This window comes from Manis pentadactyla, chromosome 11 (genome assembly GCF_030020395.1).
Source record: "Manis pentadactyla isolate mManPen7 chromosome 11, mManPen7.hap1, whole genome shotgun sequence".
NCBI classification, from domain to species: domain Eukaryota; kingdom Metazoa; phylum Chordata; class Mammalia; order Pholidota; family Manidae; genus Manis; species Manis pentadactyla.
Window position 1 is genome coordinate 11,081,207 of NC_080029.1, and position 21,046 is coordinate 11,102,252.

Genomic DNA, 21,046 nt, shown 5'->3' on the forward strand with positions numbered 1-21,046 from the left:
TCACTACACACATGTGGGTAGTATGTTATTACTGACTATATATAATGAAGAGCTCCACCCAGTGCTCTGGGCTGCACAGCTGCAGGAGAGCAGAGGCTGGAGTGGTGGCAGTGTGAAAGACAGAGACTGAGATGGCTGCAGGGGTGGAAAGGCCCAGAGGCAGAGACATGCTTGCTGCATGCAGACTTGCTCTGAGCTGGATGGGATTCTAGTGCTTGACCTGCCACCATGGGAATAAAGTTGGGGTGGATAAAGTGAAGGTTCCTATGGCCAGGATCCTCACTTGAACCTAAACTACTTGATGATTTAACTGGCCTGCTACTAGGCTACTGCTTCCACACCCTCAGGCAATTAGCTATTACTGACTGAGTCACTATATAAAGAGCTCTACCCAGAGCTCTGGGCAGAGGCAGAGACAAGGAGGATTACAGACCTGCAGACTGTTGGATGCAGATGTAATTCTAGTGCTCCTCCTATTGCCAGAAGAATAAGCCAGGTAATAAACCCTTTCACCACAAGAATGTTCTGTTGTCATTCTGCGGTGTCACTGAATCCATAGTGAACTTACCCAGTGCTGAAACCCACTGGCAAGACAAGGGTATAAAGTATAAACCCTTTTACCCCAAGAACGTTCCGTTGTCATTTCTTGGTCTCATCGAATCTATAGTGAACTTGCCGGGGGCTGAAACCCTCAGACAAGACATTCCCTCAGGCAGTTCAGAAGATAATTTTGGTGTTCCAAGTTCACTCTTTTGAACTTGTATAACATTTGTTAAAATTGATCAAAAAAATTACATGCGATGAAACTGTTTTAGTTTTCTTACATCACCTTTTTGTTTTTAAATCTGACATTCCACTTCTCCCAAACTACACCCAGAAATTCTTCAGTGGATTTCTGTTATGCTGGACTGAACAGACATTGCCAGAGCCAAAAGATCAAAGGTCAGACCTCAGCACTATCATTTACTAGCTGGAGAGCCTCAGACAAAGTCCTTATAATAACATTCTCTTAGAATGCCGATATGGAGATTAAATTAGATAGCGTATGTATCAGTTAAGATTACTTTGGATGAATTAGGTTTGTTACTGAAAACCTAATAATAAATGAAATTGATTGACTCACGTAATTGGAAAGGCCAGAGGTAGGACTCATTTCAGGAGAAGCTTGATTAGGCATCTCCAATGATGGCATCAGGGAATCAGTTTTTCTAAAGTACAAGTTAGCTTTACCCTGAGACATGCTTCCCTTGGGTAGCAAGATGCTACTGGGGCTACATCCTTTTTGCAGTCATATTCAATGAAAGAGAAGAAGACTCTTCTAGCGTCTTCTGTGGAAGAAAAGATGTTCTCTTCCAGAAAAATGTTTGTTCCAACACACATTTCACCAAATCCTGGCTCTTAACGAGAGACCAATATTTAAAGCCAGGAGAACGGCATTTGCTGAAAATCTTAAATCAGTCAACCAGGTATAAAACATGGGGTCAATTATACCCCAGCCACTTGATTGGGAAGGTGAGGAATTATGAGGAAGAACGAAGGTGAGGAATTATGAGGAAGAACGGAGGTGAGGATTGGGTGAGGGACCATGACAATATATGGTCTTGAAGTAGGATGCTGAGTAAATTGAGGTGAATCCCATTTCTAGGCTTCATGGGGGAAGAATATCCTTCTGAAAAATTAAGGGTTGGCTGGTACCTTTGCCAATTAGACTTCCAGAATTTTCCATAGTATCTTAAATACTTGAGATCACCATTACTCATTCTTGCTTTTCTATATAAGTTAGTGCTTATTTATAAGAGAATTAAATTCACATAAACAAATTAACAAGAGAAAAGTGTACAGATTTTTATGTTACATGGAGGGGGGTATGCATAGGAAAGTGAAAACCCAAAGATGCAGTGAGAGCCAAATGCTATAACTAAGCTGGACAAAGAAAATGGGACAAGACAAAGGGGCTTGTGCCAGAGCAGTTAATTGTGGAGAAGTGATTAGGAAGATAAGGTTTACTTTAGCAAGATTTGTTTGTATACATTTCCCTCATCTTTAACTCTCCAGCTCTCTGTCTCTGGTGATAAGAATGTTTCTTGTCTCCTGGTATTGGGAAGTCATCTTTCAAGGTACCGATTACTGTCCTGGACACGCTGACACATGTGCTTTAGTTTCTCTTCCCCTTTAGATTCCAGGAGATTCAGAAAAACACTTGGAAACCGTATCATTATAAGCAAAGCATAGGAGGAAATAGGATTTTCTTTTCTTCATGATTTCAAAAACCTAACTTCCATATTATATTTCCAGAAAGATGAGCCTAGGGAGGGGCTTTGGTGGATGTTTATGTGCAGTAGAAAAAGGAAGGAACAGATTGGAGTAACAAAAAATGAAATACACAGTTAATGTAGAAAATGACTCAGGTTTTCAGGTTAGGTGACTGGGTGGATGGGGTGCTATTCGCTGATGGAGGAAGCAGGAAAAGGAAAAGAATATTAATTCAGAACTCTTGATTGCAAGTGACAGAAACTCATTGCTTTTATTACTTCCAACAGTTCCAGATTAAAAAGAGGGGAGGGTGGGTGGGTAAAACAGGTGATGGTGATAGACACAAAATCTCAATCATAATATAAATTAGTCATGGGGATGAAAGTACAGCATAGCGAATACAGTCAGTAATTCTACAACACCATTCTGTGTTGATAGATAGTAACTACACTAGTTGGGGTGAGCATTTAATAATGTAGCTAACTGTCGAATCACTACATTGTGTACTTGAAACCAATATTGTATATCAACTATACTTCAATAAAATGTAATAGTAATTTTTAAAGGGAGGTGGGTAAGGAAGGGAGTGAAGGCACCTTAGTAGCTCATGCAAATTGAAAGATCAGGCATAAGTTGGTTTAGGGCACAGCTACACTTGTGTTCAAATGATGTCGTAGCTTCCCTTTCTCTTAATTTTCTGTTTGTGGTCTTCATTCTCTTCAATTGCTCATGGCTAAGGAAGACAATTTACATTGTCCTTTAAGATCCTAATCCCAGAGAAATAGATTATAAGGAAACATCTAGTATAGCCTGGTAGAAATTCCCACAAAAGGTTCTGATTGGCCTGGCTTGTGTCACGTGCCCACACAGATCTAGAATCTCTTGTCTTCACCACTACTGAATACTAAGCACAAGCCTTTTTTTAAAAAACTATTTTCAGTCTGTTTCCCTATTTAGATTCTAAACTTTGTCTTCAAGAGCAAAGAATCATTTATTTTTTACCCTGAGCATCTAGCACTGTGCTTGGCTTTAAAACATGTATTAGACGCTTTAAAACATGTATTGGACTGGACTGAAATAGACAAATCTAAACTATGATGGATGTGTAAACTAAGTTAATTCAGTATCTTGAATGTACAGCTAAGTGGTATAATAAGAAAACACAAGCTGGATGAATTAAAGGGTAGAAAAAAAAATGGAACACTTTGCACAGTTTCTGTGAAGGCAAATCATACCCAACTAGTCTACTAGAGTTCTCTGAATGTGCAGATAATCAAAGGACAAAGGGGAACCAGCAGACCTTACTTGGCTTTTCAAAAGAACTTTTTGATAGATTTCCACATCAAAGGCTTTTAGAAAAATGGTGTTACCCTGGAATTTTAGAATGCTTTATTGTTGGTATTGTTTCGGTTTTGTTTTTAAAATTTTGTCTAGGAAACAGAACCAAAATCAAGTAATGAAGGTTAGGAATAAGGGAGAAAGTATAAATATTGGGAACTGGTCTTACTCAACATTTAAAAAAATTATCAAAAGGCGGTGTGGACAGTGGAATTTCTTTAAGTTAATGCAATATTTAGCTGATGATGACAAAGGTAAAATAATGGTAAGTGGCTTGAATTTAGATGAGGTTCAGTTATGCATTTAGAGGAAGGGTAACAGTGTGGGGAATAGGAGGTAGCCTCCAGTTGTCTTTGCTCTAACTGAATGGACCTATTTTCCTTCTATTTTCTCACTTTTCCATGCAGTTCTGGTTCACTGCCTACAAGAACCTTATCCAATAGAGAAGGGGTTGAAGAGAACCTTATCCTCATAGAGAGAAATCCTATTTTGGACAAGGGAATACTATGATTTCTACAACAACCTCCAAACCTTCAAGAATTAGGGAAGGGTGAAAGGGTGAAAAGAAAAAAACATGGAGTGAAAGGGGGGAAAAAATGAAGTAATACAAATTGGGAAGAAATGCCTTTTCAAAGAAATAAAGAGGTAATGAATGAGCACAAGAAAAATATGAGAGTCCAGAGAAAAGTAACCATGACGTACAATGACGTTCAAAGAGATAAAGTCATTGCATTGAAGAATGTCAAAAAAACTTAAATCCTCCAACCAAATATGAAATGTATAAAATAGTGAAGGACAAAGAGATGGTTAAAAACACATCACCAAATTCAAAATTATCCCTGTCCTTTGACGCTTGGAGGTGGTTGGAGAACAACAAAAAGACTCGTGTGACTTTAGAAAACTTGTTTCTCAAAGAGATTGAAAATGCAAATACTTTAAAGAAGGCTTTAAATAAATTCCCAGAAGACAAATACCTCAGGTATTATGAAAGCCTATTTGAGAACTGTGAGGAGTAATGTGCCTGGTAACAAGGGTCAGGTTTTAGTCTTGGCTTGCCTACTACTAATGCTGTCTGTGTGCCCTTGGGCTTATTTCTGAGACTGTTTCCTTAGCTGTAATAGTAACCCCTGAATAATAATATTCGTCCTGACTACCTCAAAGGGTAGTCTCGGTGTTCAAACGAAACCATCTATTTCATGGAATTTTGAGAACTATAAGATTCTCCATAAACATAAAGTGTCTTTTATATCGCTGAAATTATTGCAAATTCCCAGACAAGAGCATGTAGGGAAGAACGGTTTCGCACTACCACAGGGAGATCGCGTGCTTTCACCAGTGATTCTCTTGTCGTTTATGGGGTAGCTTGTTGAGGAAAACTTTTCGGTGTCTTTAAGATTTTTTTTTTAAACCCACAAAAGGCAAGGTGGTGTAAAAATACCACGCAAATAGGGCTTAAAATAAACTGCCAAGAAGCCCCCAAAATGACAACACTAACTTTACAGCGGAAGTGGTCTTTTTTGCGAATGATTCACTGTGTGCGCGATCCATCAGGATGCCGACGGCCGAATGAAGAAATGAATTGGTGAAACTAGTGGTTTAGTAAGGTAGTTGCTATATTCCATTCGAACTCATTTACCGATTTGCCACAATTCCCTGAAGTAAGCAGGACGCTACAATCAACTTCCAACTCCGACAGCCCAGCGCCCAGCCCCCAGGTGGAGCCAGAGTGATGCGCGCGCACTTGGCTCCGACAGTAACAGTCTCCCGCGAACGCGTCTCCCGGATCTGGCCCGGCGCGCGCGCCGCCGGCCCACGTGACCCCGGGCGCGGCGACGGCGGGGGCGGGCGGGGCTCGGGTCGGCTCCGCAGCGCCGCGCAGGCGCCTCAGGGCCGCGTCGAGCTGAGCCCCTCCTGCTCCCTTTAGGAGTCAAAATGGCGCTGAGGGGAACCTGGAGCAGCCGCGGAACCTGAGCCACTGACAGGAGCGGAGAGGGCGGCGGCGGCGGCGGCGGCAGGAGGAGGATGGCTGGGGGTGCTGACGCCGGTGCGGACGGCGGTGCTGGCGGCGGCGGCGGGGGCGACGGCCGCGGTCCCAGGGGCGGCAGCAGCGGCGGGAGGAGCCTCCGGGGTGAGTGTCCCTCCGTGTGGCTGAGCCCGGGAGCCGTGGCTGTGCCGGGAGCGGCGCGGGGCGTCCCGCCGAGGAAGGTGCCGTGCCGGGGCGGTGGGGGCGACGGGCTGGGGCCGGGCCGTAGCGGGAGACCCCGGGTGCCGGCGCGAAAGGCGCAGTCGTCCGTCCGGGGCTCCGGCGGCGGCGGACTGGCCGGTCCCGGCACGCTTCCAGGGGCGGGCTGGGCTGTGCGGTGCGCTGCCGGCCCGGGGGCAGGGGCGCTCGGGGTGGCGCTCGGGGCGGGGAGAGCGTCCGGAGGTGGCCGCGGCCGCGCCGGCTCCGGGCTCCAAGGGGCGGGACCCGCCGCTCCCCGGACGCCGGGTAACCGCTTCGGGGAGGCGCGCGCGTGTTTACCCGGCGTTGGGGCTGCGACCGCCCCGGGGTGGGCTCGGAGGCAGCGGGCCGGAATTGCGGAGGGAGTAGGCCTGTGGACCGCTGCTCCGGGGGGGAGAAGTTAGATTGTCCGGGTAAGTTACTGTTTCGGAAATCAAACCGGAATTGCGTTTTGACAGGTTGGGAGGGAGACAATACCGAGTGTTTGATGAAGATGCCTGTGCATGGATTACTTGAATGGCAAAAAGCGTTTATGTTTCACTGCCTTGTCATTTGTACAGCTGTCTGCTAAGTGCCTTACCCCCGGGATAAGAACTTTCTAACCCGCTTTCTGGAGAAGCTTTGAGGAGTGTTGCTTCAGCTTTGAACTACATTAGCACCTCTTCGCATACCAGCATAGATAATAAGTACTCTGGATTAGGCCTAGTTTACAGAAGAGTCTTGGTTATATTTACCAGAGAACTGTTCCCTCTGCTAAAACATCTTACTGTAATGAGAAAAATAGGCATTTTTATAGAATTACTTAGTTTTTCAATTAAAAGATCTTCTGTTTCTGAATAGATATCATTTCTTTTAGATTACTGAGATAAATTATTTTTTTCTGGAAATGTGTAAGGGAGATTTGAAATTGCAAGAATCATACATGTTAATGGGAGCTGTGATTAAACTTGTCCTGGAATTTTAGAGTCAGAAAAACCTTTAGAGATCTAATGTGACTTGTTTTAGAGCCAGGAAGCTAGGCCCAAAGGAGATGAGTGATTTGCTGTGGGTCCTACAACTGGCCAGGGATTGGACCAAATCTAGGCTCTAGGCCCCTCTAGGCCCCATTTGAAGACCCCTTTTCACTATACTTCTGAGCCTCTTATTTTTTGTTGATTGCATTCCTCACCACCAATATCCATGCCCATCTCTGGGTCCTTGTGCAATAAAGTTGAAAGCAAAGTTGAGAGACCCTCATGATTCTGACAGCTAGCCTCAGTTACCTCATGTAACTGACGAAAATTTTTTTTCCTAACCTGAATTTAATAAAAACTAGTTGACATTTCATTTACAGTTTTCATAGGCCTGTGACTACATTTTCACTCAGTTATAATGTGGCTCATTCTTGTATGCATTCGGTAAAACTCATAGGCCACTATTCTGTACTACAAAACCTAGTACATTGTTCTGTGCTCCAACACCAGCATTTGAACAAGTTCTTTGTATGAGCTCTAATTTTAGGATTTAAAGCACCTGTCTTGTGTTTCCCAGGTTATACCACCTAGTTTCCATGCATCTTGAGTCACAGCAGTTTTCTTTGCTGTGTGTCACAGGTTAACCTTAAGAAATACAATAATAGCAAAGGATTCTCATTTCATATTCTAGTCAATGAAACTCACCAACATTGTACTTGCGATCACTTAGGTATTACTGAAGATCTGCTTTGTGTTTTTCCATTTTACTAGGTGCTTCAGGAGAAAAGAAAGTAGTATAATATATAGACTTTGCCCTCAGGAAAGATAAGATGTACCTTATGAGTCTAGAAGACAATCTAGTAAGGTCTACCAGTACAAAGAATGCTGTAGGTTTTCTGGTTAGAGGGAGATGAGTGAGGCCTCAGGAGTCTGTAAAGAACTTCCTGGAACACTTGGGACTTGAGCTGGCCTGTGAGGGTTTAGATTTACAGAGAGATTAGAGCAGTTACTTTGTGAGGGAAAAGTGAGAGTGTAATGTGGAGATTAGCTTTGGGAGAGGGGAATAAAGGGGAACTAGGATGAACCAACAACTGAATTTCCTTGGAGGAGACTAAAAGGAAAACTAGACAGCTGGAAGGGTATCTGCTGTAGAAGTACTGGATTGAGGAGATTTGGATTTTTATCCTCTTGTGCAAGATATGGGGAGCCTTCTAAAGTCTGGAGGCCAAACATTAATGTAGTAAACTACTGCCAGTGATCTACCTGCGAGGTTGAGTTAAAATGAGAAAAGATGGCATGAACCAGGCACTGTAGTAGCTGTTGCAGTTACCTTGGCATAAAGAGATGAAGTTCTAGACTAGGATAGAGTCAGTAGGAAGAATGCATAGCAGGTGTTGGGGTTTTTTTTGTTTTTATTGTGTTAAGATATACATAACATAAAATTTCCTGTTTTAACCAGTTTTACATGTACAGTTCTGTGGCATTAAGTACATTACATTGTGCAGTCATCACCACCATCCATCTCCAGAACTTTTCATCTTCCTCAACTGAAACTCTGCCTGTTAAAAATTCCCTGTTTCCCTTTATTGCCCAGCCCCTGGTAGCCACCAGCCTACACTGTCTCTATGAATTTGACTACCCTAAGTACCTCATATAAGTGGAATCATACAGTATTTGTCCTTTTATAACTGCCGTATTTCACTTAGCATAATGTTCAGGGTTCGTCCATGTTGTAGCATCTGTCAGAACTTCATTTTTAAGGTGAATAATATTCCATTGTATGTATGTACTACATTTTTTTCATCCATTATCTGTCAGTACTTGGTTTGCTTCCACCTTTTGGCTTTTGTGAGTAATGTTATGAATGTGGGTGTACAAACAGCTGTTTGAGTCCATGTTTTCATTTCTTTTGGTAAATAACCAGAAAATTTTAAATTCCCACCAGCAGTGCACAAGGGTTCCCATTTCTCCACATCATCAACAACACTTGTTTTCTGTCAATTTGATAATAGGCATCCTAATGGGGTGTGGATGGTCTCACATTGTGGTTTTGATTTGCTTTTCCCTGATGACTAGTGATGTTATCTTATGTGCTTATCAACCTTTTGTATGTCTTCTTTGGAGAAATATCTGAGTTCTTTGCCCATTTTTTAATAAAATTGTTTGCTTTTTTGTTGTTGAGTTGTAGTTCTTTATATATTCTGAGCATAATCTCTTGTCAGATATATGAGTTGCAAATATTTTCTGCTATGCTGTGCATTGCCTTTTCACTCTCTTGAGTGTCCTTTGATGCACAAAACTTTTTAATTTTGATAAAGTCCAGCTTACCTGATTTTTCTTTTGTTGCTATGCTTCTGGTATCAGAAGCAATCATTGCCAAATCCAGTGTCATGAAGTGTTTGCCTTTTAAAACTCTTAGTTTTTCCCACCTAAAACTTATGCTTTGGTCTTTGCATATGAATGCCCAGATTTCCCAACATCATTTGTTGAAAAGATTTTTTTCCATTGAATGATCTTGGTATCCTAATCAAAAATCACTTCTTTATACATTTGAGGGTTTATTTCTGAACACTCTTCCACTGGTAAGTCTGTCTTCATGCCAGTTCCATACTGTTTTGATTACTGTAGCTTTATAGTAAGTTTTGAAATCAGGAAGTGTGAGACCTCCATTTTTCTTTTTCAAGATTGTTTTGACTGTTAGGGGTCCCTTGAGATTTCATAAGAATTTTGGGATGGATTTTTCTATTATATGTATATGATTTCTATATATAGAAATATAATGCAATTTCTGCAAAAAATGCCATTGGATAGGCATTTTGGTAGGAATTACACTGAATCTGTAGATTGTCTGTAGTAGTAGTGACATGTTAATATTAAGCCATGAATGAATGTCCATGAATGTCCAGTCCATGAATGAATGCCAGATGACTTTCAATCTGTCTCTTTAATTTTTTGCCATAAAATTTTGTAGTTTTCAGTTAAAAGTCTTTCATCTCCTTGGTTAAGTTTATTCCTAAGTATTTTATTCTTTTTGATACTCTTATAAATGGGATTGATTTCTTAATTTCCTTTTGGATCATTCATTGTTATTATATAGAACACAACTCATTTTTGTGGTTGATTTTGTATCTGACAACTCTACTAAGTCATCTGTAAGTTCCAACAATTTTATGTTTGGCATTGGGGGAGGTGTGTGGAATCATTAGAGTTTTCTACATGTAATATAATGTCTTCAAAGATAATTTTACATCTTCCTTTCTGATTTATGTGCCTTTTATTACTTTGTCTTGCCTGGTTGTTCTGGCTAGGACTTGTAGTACTATATTGAATTGAAGTGGTAAAAATGCACATCCTTGTCTTGATCCTTTCTGTGACCATTGAGTATGATGTTAGCTGTGGGTTTTTCATATACAACCTTTATTAAGTTGAGATAGTTTCCATATATTCCTGGTTTGTTGAGTATGTTAGCAGATATGTTTTAAGGGAAAAAAAAGTTATGGGTGTTGAGAGTTTCTACCCCTGTGAAACAGAAAATTCTGTCATTGGCAGAATATATTATTGCCAAGTTGATGTTTTAGGCATCATCTCTGTATATTTGCAGTCATATTTTGGCTGAAGAAAAAATAGTACTGCAGTTATTCAGTTGGGAAGGCTGACACTGATCAAATAATCATACAAATATGTGCCTGGATAACTATAGTGCAATTTTGCTCATACCTTTATTGCCAGCATCATCTAGCATACTGTCAAGCACATAGGTGCTCACTAAAGTTACTAATTGAATTAAGCAGAAGACTAAGATTTAACCCAATAAGCTATAAAGTATATTTATAATTTTGTATGGAATAGTGTTTATTATCTTATTTTAAACCATCTCCTCTGTTAACCCACTCTTGGTACAGTGGTAATAAGACAAAATCAGACTTCTCCACTCCAAAAAGAGGCAGGCAGATGACTTTTTTTTTTAAGTGAGTTAACTTTTTAAAAGTGAGGCAACATCTTTCTTTTTAAATTGATGTTAATCAGAATCCAAAACTTCAAAGGGAAGCATAACTTAGAATAAACTTTCAGGTGCCTATTGACTGCAGACTTATATGAAATTCAAACATTCAATACTTAATTTATTTGCAAAATAAGTTGAACAAATTGTTAATGCAAGCCACAATGGTTTTATTTCTCTTTATTTAAAAATTTTTGACAGTTTGTAAATTGAACATTACAAATCAAGTCTTTCATGACATCCTTGCTATTTCAAATAATATAGAAACTTTAAAAACATGTAATGTAGTAAGTTTCATAAATTGCTATTAAATCTATGTAGTGAACATAATGTTAAGGTTGGAATAAATAGGAAGCACTATAATCCAGTACACACAGAACATTCTTTAACTCATAGGATTTTAAAAGTCCACTTTTTTTTTTTTTAGCATTGTTGGAATTTTTAGATACAGTTGTGATGTAATAGAACACTGGACTGAGAATAAAACCTCCACTCAGTTTTCTAGCTACTGTTTGTAGGTTGGTGATCTTAAGCAAGCCATTACCTGTCCAAAGCTTAATTTTCCTCATCTTTTAAAAAAAATCTATATAGCAATGTTTTATATAGCAGCTTTGCCGTTTTGTTTCTGTGTGTTTTGATTCCATCCTTTCCCTCTCTGTTACCACTTCCTTACTAATCTGGCTTAGTTCTTGAACATCATCCTACCAACCAAGTCTGTCATTTGTTCACCCATTTTCTTAACTATTCTCTTTATTGCTATCATACTTAACACTTCTGAAAAATCTAACTGGAGTGTGTTACTTCCCTACTTAAAAAACCTGTGTTACCTTCCCATTCCCAGTAAGATAAAGTCCAGACTCACAAGAGTTTGCAGGCTATGTTCAACCTTAGATTTTCCATCACTCCAGACATACTAATTTGTTTCTTGTCCCTGTGCTTCTGTCTTTTGTGTGTTTATGCTAGTACTTAAGAGTTTTCCTTTTTTCTTTGTCTTCCAGGAGACTCTGAGAAGATGATTAATCACCCTCCCCAAGGGTAGATTTTGATAACTCCAAGCCAGTCAGCTGAAGACATTTCCCTGTAAACTGTTATTTGTCCCAGTCAGATTGAAGGGAAAGAGACATTCTGTTTCCAGGGGGCGGGGGGAGCATTTTTTCTTCTGTTGTATATGAACAAGAAAACACTTGCCCCCATTTCCACTGGCTGCTGTCTTGTGATCACAAGGGATAATGAAACGTGCCCTGAAGATGGCAGAGCAGAGAATGAACCTAGGTCCATAAAACATCATTTTAGACACATACTATACTGGGCCTGGGGCTTTCCCTGCCGTGGGATTTCTCCTCATGACAGATAAATTCCTTACTGTTCAAGCCAATTCGCAGTTTAACTCAGATGGAGTTATTTGCCATCAAAAATCTCCTGATTGATACAGTTGTATTTATTCTTCAAGACCCAGTTCAAATGTGACCTTTACCTAGTCATACACTCCCTCCCTTAGTTCTTTGGACTTCTCTTCCAGCCCTTATTGCCCTATACTGTAATCACCTGCTTGTATATATGACTCCTCCACGTAAGCGTGTACTTTGACCCAAAGCCTGCAGGATGTAGCACAGTGTCTGCTACATTATATAGATAACAAGTACGTTGTTAGGACAAAATAATATGAAAAAGTGCTTTGTAAATAATTTTTTAATAAATATGAGGTATGCTAATGTCTTTAAAGTGAAATGGAAAAATCAGTTACCACAGACATGCAAAGTGTTCTTTCTTGCCCCTAATCATTTTCTAAAAATGTTCATTCAGATAAAAAGTTTGATGGTCTCCTCTGGCCATCGTCTCTTAAATTTTATGAAAAAATCTTACCTACTAAAAGGAGTCCTGGAAGGAGCAATAATGAATTTTGTTGTTACTGTTCAGTTTCCTTTGTTCTTTAGGGGGAGACTTAAATGCTAGAACTAACTTCAAGTATTAAGTGTGTCTTTTTTTTTTTTCTGTATTTTGAAATTATAGTTAAGTCTGTTTTACCTGGGGCTTATTTGTGAGTTTTTTAGAGAAAAATTCCATAATATGCTTCAGGAGACCTAATTATTCTTGTCTTTAGACTTTACCCAAATATTTCTTGCTTGCTTAAAACTAGACATGAGAATTTTCTGGTAAGCAAAAAAGCTTTGTGACAGAACTAGATGAGTGTCTAGCAAAATGTTAGTAGTAGATTATGATAGAGAAATCTCATTATAGCCTTAATTACAAAGTCATAGTTCTGTCACATGCTTCAGCAATAAAGTTTGACAGAGGAAGAATGGGGAAGGAGAGTTAAAATTCCTGACTTGGTACGTTTCACCATTTGTTGACTTAAGTCAGATATATTAAAATTCAACACAATAATTTGTAGTTACTATAGCTACACTTAAAAATTACTTCTAATAACTGAGTGTCTATTTTAATGATTTTCTCACTGGTTTGGGTTTTCTTAGCCTATTTAGAATGATGATCTACAGGATTCCCTAGTGACTATTCCTAGTTTGTGATGACTTCTTAGAGGTTTTCTTTTTTAAATCATTTAAACAGTTAAGAAATAACAGATTTCATGCTAAGTATATATTTCAGTTAAGAAGCACTTCATAACAAAAAGTATTAAGAGAACATTAAGAGTATATAGTTTCATTTTAGTGTAAAAAACTCAAATACCTCCTGCCCCCAGAATTAAACTATGAATCTCTGCAGTATAGCCAAAGTTCTAAGAACCAGGCTCACCTCTTCATTTCTCTGCATTCTTTCCCTCATTTTCTAGTTTTAAAAAATTCTAATGGTTATATTTAAGAGAGTGTTGCATAGATTAGTGGAATGTGATGTGCTTTTATGTTCTTTTAAGAATGCATTTTTAATAGGGGAAAAAAGTATCAGCAGGAAACTGACAGCTGTTTTGAGTTATAACAGGTTATATTAGAAAAAGCCCACATGGACTTAATAAGATTCTCCTAAGCAAAACTCTAACAAGTAATCTCTATTTGCAATAATGCAGTAGAATTGTATAGAAAAATGCCAGTTTAAATGATGTCTTCATTTAATATGAATAAAAATGTTTCTGACTTGACTTTTTTTGGTGTTGGTGAATAAGGGAAATAATATTCTTATACATCATCTTATACAGGTCCATACTCTTATTTACAATTTGAAATCCCAAAAGTTCTGAAAATCATATTTTAGGGAGACTCACTTGTTGGCAAACACTAAAATGACCTAAATTCATTTGGCAACAAAAAGTGACCTAAACTAACATAGCTTAATTTAACTATTTAGTGTACTTTACTGCAAATTACTAATTTGTTTGATTATGAATTGTTATGCCAAAACTCACTGGGGATGTTTACATAGTATGTAGTAAATGTTCTATATGCCATATTACTTCCTTAAAAGGAAAAAAGTCTGAATTTTAGAACATATCTAGGTAGGAAGGTTTCTTCTACCCGATAAGAGATGAGTCTACTGTATTGTGAACCACACTTTGAAACTGGTGATGAACATTAAATATATTTTTTATTGGTAGAATTAAGATTGAAAGAGTGTATAATATGTAATACTCAACAGTTTAATTCTGTAGGTAAAGTTTTTCAAAAATTTGGGGAGAATATATGAAAAGTGAAATAAGCCCACTGATTACCTTATTGATATTAGTTGTAAATAAAAATATATTACTTAAAATTAGATGCTCAAGGAGAGACAGGAGGAAGAAGCTATTAGCTAATTTTAATGTTACTCAATATGGGCCAATGGATAGCAACCAAAAAAGAGGGGTGTGGGGAAAGTTGGGGTTCTTATGGCCAGGATCCTCACCTGAACCTAAACTACTTAATGATGTAACTGGCCTGCTGCTAGACTACTGCTTCCACACCCCTAGGCAATAAGCTATTACTGACTGAGTCACTAAAGAGCTCTGCCCAGTGCTCTGGGAGGAGGCAGAGACTAGGTTTACAGACCTGCAGATTGTTGGATGCAGAACTATTTGGTGGGTCGGGGGGCGGCTCCAAGAATGTTCCATTGTCATTCCTCCGACTCACTGAATCCATAGTGAACTTGCCTGGGGCTGAAACCCATTGGCAAGACAAGGGGATTTGAGGTATTATATAAAAATATTAGTAAAATTACCTATGGGGCAGGGAGGGAGTAGAAAGGGAGAACAGCTAGTCATCTTTGAATATCTCTTTTTGTGGTTTTGACTTCAGACCCAAATATTTTACAAAATTTTGTAACAAAGTTGAATTAAAAATGCAATACCTAAAAAGAGTAAAATAAAACTTATGAAGTATACTTCCAGTTGCTGATACAATCACACAAACTATTCCAAGTGACTTAAATACACAGTTATTTATGGGATATCTTGAGTTGGGTATATCCTAAGGGTAGGAAGAATTGCAAAAAACAAAATAAAAGGACTTTCATTTTGCTGATAGTAGTGTTGACATTTTAATTCTTGATTATCAAGTGTCTAATTATAGTATATATATCATAGGATAAACACTTGAAAGATCAAAAAGATTGAGTAAAAGGCCTATAAACCCGAATTTGAGTTAGAAGCATCAGTATAAACTCATGATACACGTGTGTATATCTGTATATGTGTATATATAGGTATGTGTATAAAATTTCCTAGCTCTTTGTATTAAAAAGGCAGTGAGTTCTCCTAGCACCCAGATTGTCGTTTCTAAATACTATTTCCCACTGAAAGGGATTTGGGCTTTTTTAAAGATATGGCTGATTCCAGGTCTAATGCAAGAAAAACATAAGGTATGTCTGGTAAGATGTAACCCTAAAAAGCAAAGAAGCTATCAGATGTGCAGGTTTGTGTCATAAGGTCTTAGCCAATTTGAATTATTTCCACTGTCCAAATATGGGATGATTTGAGGCTAAATAAGGATAAATACAGAGGATTGAAACCCATCACATTTGTTTAAATCCATGAGTACTTTTTTTTAACTCACTGGTCATCTTTGGAGGGTGCTGGGAAGTTAATTGTTTTTGAAAATCAGTAAACAAAGGTAAAGAATCATTAATTTGTTCTGGCCTTCTATACAAACTGCATCAGACAGCTGAGTACTTGATGAGTTTCTCTTACAGATGTAGTCTAGCTAATGAATAAAGGATTATAGAACATCGCCATTAACTATATTGCAGCCCTTAATGAATTAATGACTCTAGTTGATGACCATTGATAATGTCACAGAGTGAGAAGTAGACATTTTGTACCTATTTTTGGGAGTTATTAGAATTTTTGGAAAGTTTTTGGGAATTTTTGGATTATAAAAGTCTCCTGTAGAGGAGGGAAGAACAATAGGAAGGAGTGAAAATAGAGATACACAGTTCTAATTGTTTTGGTGTTTAACTGCTAGGGGGTTTGATGTTCATGGAGTAGAATCCACAATCCAGAAACTTTATTGTTCACCAACAATGCAGAGCACTAGAGATTAAGATCTGTCCCTTTAACCTTAGTCGAGTAATAAAGTAGAAACTTTAGCAATTTAAAACGAGTATAAAAAACAGTGCAGTTCTTTTTACAATAGCCAAGATATGGAAGCAACCTAAGTGTCCATCAGTAGACGAATGGATAAAGAAGAGGTGGTACATATACACAATGGAATACTATTCAGCCATAAAAAAAAGAAACAAATCCTACCATTTGCAACAACATGGATAGAGCTGGAGGATATTATGCTCAGTGAAATAAGCCAGGCAGAGAAAGACAAGTGCCAAATGATTTCCCTCATTTGTGGAGCATAACAACAAAGCAAAACTGAAGGAACAAAATAGCAGCAGACTCAGACTCCAAGAAGGGACTACCGGGTTACCAAAGGGGAGGGGTGTGGGAAGGCGGGTGGGGACAGGAGGGAGAAGGGGATTGAGGGGTATTATGTTTAGTACACATGGTGTGGGGGATCACAGGGAACACAGTGTAGCACAAAGAAGGCAAATAGTGACTCTGTGGCCTCTTACTACACTGATGGACCGTAACTGCATTGAGGTATGGGTGGGGATTCGATAATACAGGTAAATGTAGTACCACATTGTTTTTTCATGTGAGACCTTCATAAGAGTGTACATCAATAATACCTTAATAAAAAATTTAAAAAAAAAAACAGTGCCGTAGACATAAAGAAGCATAAGGATGGCATGGCTGTTCTCCTCTGAAGAGTTCGTATAAGACTGAAGACTTTTGAGGTGTTTTTTTGTTTAGGGGAGAAAACACTAGATTAGGGATCAGAATGCCTGGAGTCTAGTTTTGGCTCTACCATTTTACTATATATTTCACTTTGGGTCAGTCACTTCAACTTTCTATCTCAACTGCTTCGTTGAGAGATTAGAGAATGGAGCATGTCCCAACTTAATGTGTGAAAAAACGCTTTGTAAACTACATATCCCTGTCATATTCCCACTTATAGGCATTATAAGAATGTAAAAAAGGGAAGATAGTTACTGCCTTTCTGTCTGTTTTAGAGGGTTTTTTTTCCCATTTAATTTGTTCTATTATCGTTAAATAAATATATAACATTAACCATTTTTAAGTGAACAGTTCTGTGGCTTTAAGTATGTACCATCACTGACAGTGACTGCAATGGGGTATGTGTGGGGACTTGACAATATGGATGAATGTTGTAACCAGTGTTGCTCATGTGAAACCATAAGATTGTGTATCAATGATACCTTAATAAAAAAAAAAAAGGTATATACCATCACCACCATCTGTGGCCAGAACTTTTTCATCGTCCTCAACTTAAACTCTGTGCCCGTTAAACAGTAACTCCCCCTGGCAGCCACCATTCTTCCTGTTTGTATGATTTTGACTATTCTGGATAGCTCATGTGAGTAGGATCATGCAGTATTTGTCCTTTGGTGACTGGCTTATTTCATTTAATTTATTCTCAAGATTTATTCATGTTGTAGCATGTATCAAAATTTCCTTTTTTAAGCTGAATAATACTCCATCATCATGCATATATATTTCTTGTTCATCTGTTTATCTGTCAAGGGACAATTAATTGCTCCCACCTTTTGCCTATTACGAATAGTGTTGCTATGAACATGGGTGTACAAACACCTGTTTGTGTCCCTGCTTTTATTTTGGTGGGGAGTGGGTATAGCCAGAGGTAGAATTGTTGGGTCATATGGCAATTCTATGTTTACTTTTTTGGGGACTCAGTCTGGTTTTTTTAAAATAATTTATTTCTTATGCTTTTTGAAGTCTTTCAGCATACATATTTGAGGCTGTATGTACACTGTAATCCATGAGTCTTTTTTCTAGGAAATGTTTTTTTCCTCCAGAGAATTCATACAGTCATACTCTTCTAAGACACTTAGACTATATAAAAGACTTAGACTATATACATTGGATCCTGAGAAGCAATTTTTGGACTGGAAACCGTAAAGAATGATTACAAACAAGTATTCCCTTATTAAATATTTATTGTTTAAAAATTGGCTTCATTCAGCAGTTTTCAACTCAGTTCCTGGTATATATGCCAGGCGCTGTTCTGTGTGCTGAGGATTTAGTATTGAATAAATGAAGTTCTGGCTCTCATGGAGCTTACATTGTAGTGTGAGACACTTAACAAGTAAATGTATATAATTTCAAGTGCTGTAAAGAAAAATAAAGTCAAGAAAGGTGATAGAGAATGACAGGATGGAATGTTATTTTTATGGAGGATGATTAGGGAAAGCTCTGAGGGGATGGCATTTGAGCGAAGACCTGAATAAAATGAGAGAATGAACCATGTGAAGACTTTGTAGAAAAGTGAACAGCAGGCCCTGAGTTGGAAGCTGCAAATGCCTTTCAAGGAGACAAATCAGGAGTCAGATGAAGACCACCTGTGTACCTCAACCACAGGTCTTTCAGATATCTCACTGGAAAGCAAAGGGAAATTTGTATATTCTGTTAATGATTCTAGAAGACAGCATATGTCTATTCATTTGTGGGGTGGGAGGTGCTGCCAAGATATTACTGCTGACAGGACAGTCCAGTATTGATTACCACATAGAAGATATATCCTCTTCTTCTGAGGTGTAATCTTTTTGGCACAGTGGAACCAAACGGTATTGTCTTCCATTCAGAGAAGGCAGAAATGAGACAACTGATAAAGAGAATTTCAGTTTCAAGAAGTGATCTCTAAAAATCTTCATTGATAAAATACTTTAATATCCAATATCTGATAATATCCATATATACTGATAGTGTATATGACAGTAATACGAATGTTTAAGATTGGAGGAGAGTTTGGATGTCACCTTTGTTTCTCTGGGCACTGTGCATAATGCAAGGTTATGCCAGAAATGGCTTTGAGTCTCAAGAAATGAACAGTGTCACTCCTTAGACTCCTTATTTATCTTTTGCAAACACTGATGGAACACATAAATTATATCCTCAAATAGAAGTAGATGAATTACCATATTGAGAGAATGCTATATTGTGCTATATGTCTGTTACCTTTAGTAATGAAGGACACTCTTGTTTTTAGACCTCTTCCTTTAATTTGTATGCTCTGTTTGCATTATTTCTTCCTTGCATATCTTTCTGAGACCTCACACTCATTACGCTTATTTCTCCCAGTGCACCCATCAACTGTGTTTCCTGTGTTTCTTCTTGGTTCATAGCATCACATTCCAGTTATGCAAGGCAGAGACCTCATCATCATTCCCTTCTTCCTCTCCATCACCACCTCACTAATTTGGTGAGCATTCAGTAAGTGTTCTATGAATAGTATTTCATATGGATTATCCTAATTTTTTATTAGAGATGCCCTAAAGAAATGCAAAATAGTGTTCTGACTTGCAGGCTTATGTTGCATGAACAGGATCTAGAATATAGGTTCCAGTCTCATATATTTGAACTGTAATATCCTCTTCCATTGTTTGTGCCACAGTAACCGGGTAGCACAGTATGAGCAGTGGGATTGAGGAAGGAGATAGGGAAAATGTTTATCATAGTTCCAAGAAAGGCCTCTAATAATTCTTATGGCGGTGTTTTGTCTGATTTTCTACTTCCGGTTTTGCCACAGAGGCCTTACTGGTATCCTGCAAAAAGGCCTTTCATAGCTAAAAGTTTCTCAAAACTTATTCATCATCAAACCCACCAGTACTACTTTCATTGGAATTGTTGTGTACAAGATTCTAACTGTTGAGTTCAGAAGGTATTGAGGAGAAACACATCTTCCTTTGACATGCCAACAAAGATTCTGTAAGTATCAGCAAGTTTTCTGATGGGCAGGAACCCATCAGAATGGAGCTGAGTGGCCATTTTTAAGGCTAATGACCCATTACATATAGCTTGCTCTTTTTCACTGAAAGTCTGAAGGGGTAGGGCTTTCTCCCATATTTATTTGGCCTCACTTAGTCTGGGTAATGTGGGAAAAAATTAGTACAGAATTATATCTAATTCCTAAACCATTATTTTCTTCCCATTTATAAGAACTTAAGTAATTAATGGGACCATTCATATAACTATTCCCTTGATGATCCAGTACTTTGGAATTTGATGTTCTTACAAAGACTGCCTTAGATGAGGGTACTTTGAGTGTATTCATGTTTCTGTTTTGTTCTTTATTCTGTTCTTCAGGTGTAGCCATAGTCTCGGGCTTGCTGTCAGGTTCACTCAGCCTGGTATTTTTTCTCTCCAGCTCTACCAGAGGACCCCACTGAAACTAGTCAATAAGAAATACTGCTTGTATTTGTTTAACACTTGCTAAGCTGGTGTCAGAAAATATGAATATTTTGGTTTTGAATGAAGTTTATAAGAAATACCATCTTTTTTCTTTTAAGTTCAGTTGCTTTGAGTGTATTTCTGGTTTCAGCACTAGTCCTGTCTGCATATCCTCTGTAAACTCAAATCTAGAATCAGATTTCTCATTGCCTTCTCTAAGTCATCCAGAGCTGCTTTTTTAATTCCCTACTAAGCCAAAAGTAAAGACAGTTGTCATCGATTAGAGCAGTGATTTCATTTATTCAATCAGAAATTGTATGTGCCTCTCTCAAAACTAGTCTTCCTATCATGAACACAGAAGTTCCATATGGCACTGTTACCTTCTAAGACAGTTGATTGGGCAGATTCTTCAGTCTGTCTTGGGGAGTGTACGTTCAGGTAGAGGAAATCCCTGGGCAAAATACCTCTAAAAACCAAAATCAGTCAAAGGGAGAAATATAGTGTAAAATCCGTTTATTGCATACAAACTGCAGTCTGGGGCTATTTCTCTCTTTCCTGCTCCAGCAAAAGCAAAACTGGCCCTCTTTCCTCTCTGA

The 21,046-nt window shown here is 38.5% G+C and overlaps 1 protein-coding gene across 5 annotated transcripts in view; it reads left to right on the forward strand.

Annotated features, from left to right (window-relative positions):
- Window positions 1-5,046: 5,046 nt before the first annotated feature.
- BTBD7 (BTB domain containing 7) overlaps window positions 5,047-21,046 on the forward strand; it is an 87,699-nt gene continuing 71,699 nt past the window's right edge. For 2 of the 5 annotated variants that reach the window (XR_005024123.2, XM_036882072.2), the window contains exon 1: window positions 5,060-5,719. The gene's annotated coding sequence lies outside the window, so the exon portion shown is untranslated. Of the gene's footprint in view, window positions 5,720-19,361; window positions 19,483-21,046 lie in introns of all 5 variants that reach the window. The other 3 variants (XM_057488189.1, XM_036882074.2, XM_057488191.1) reach the window with 3 other exon arrangements.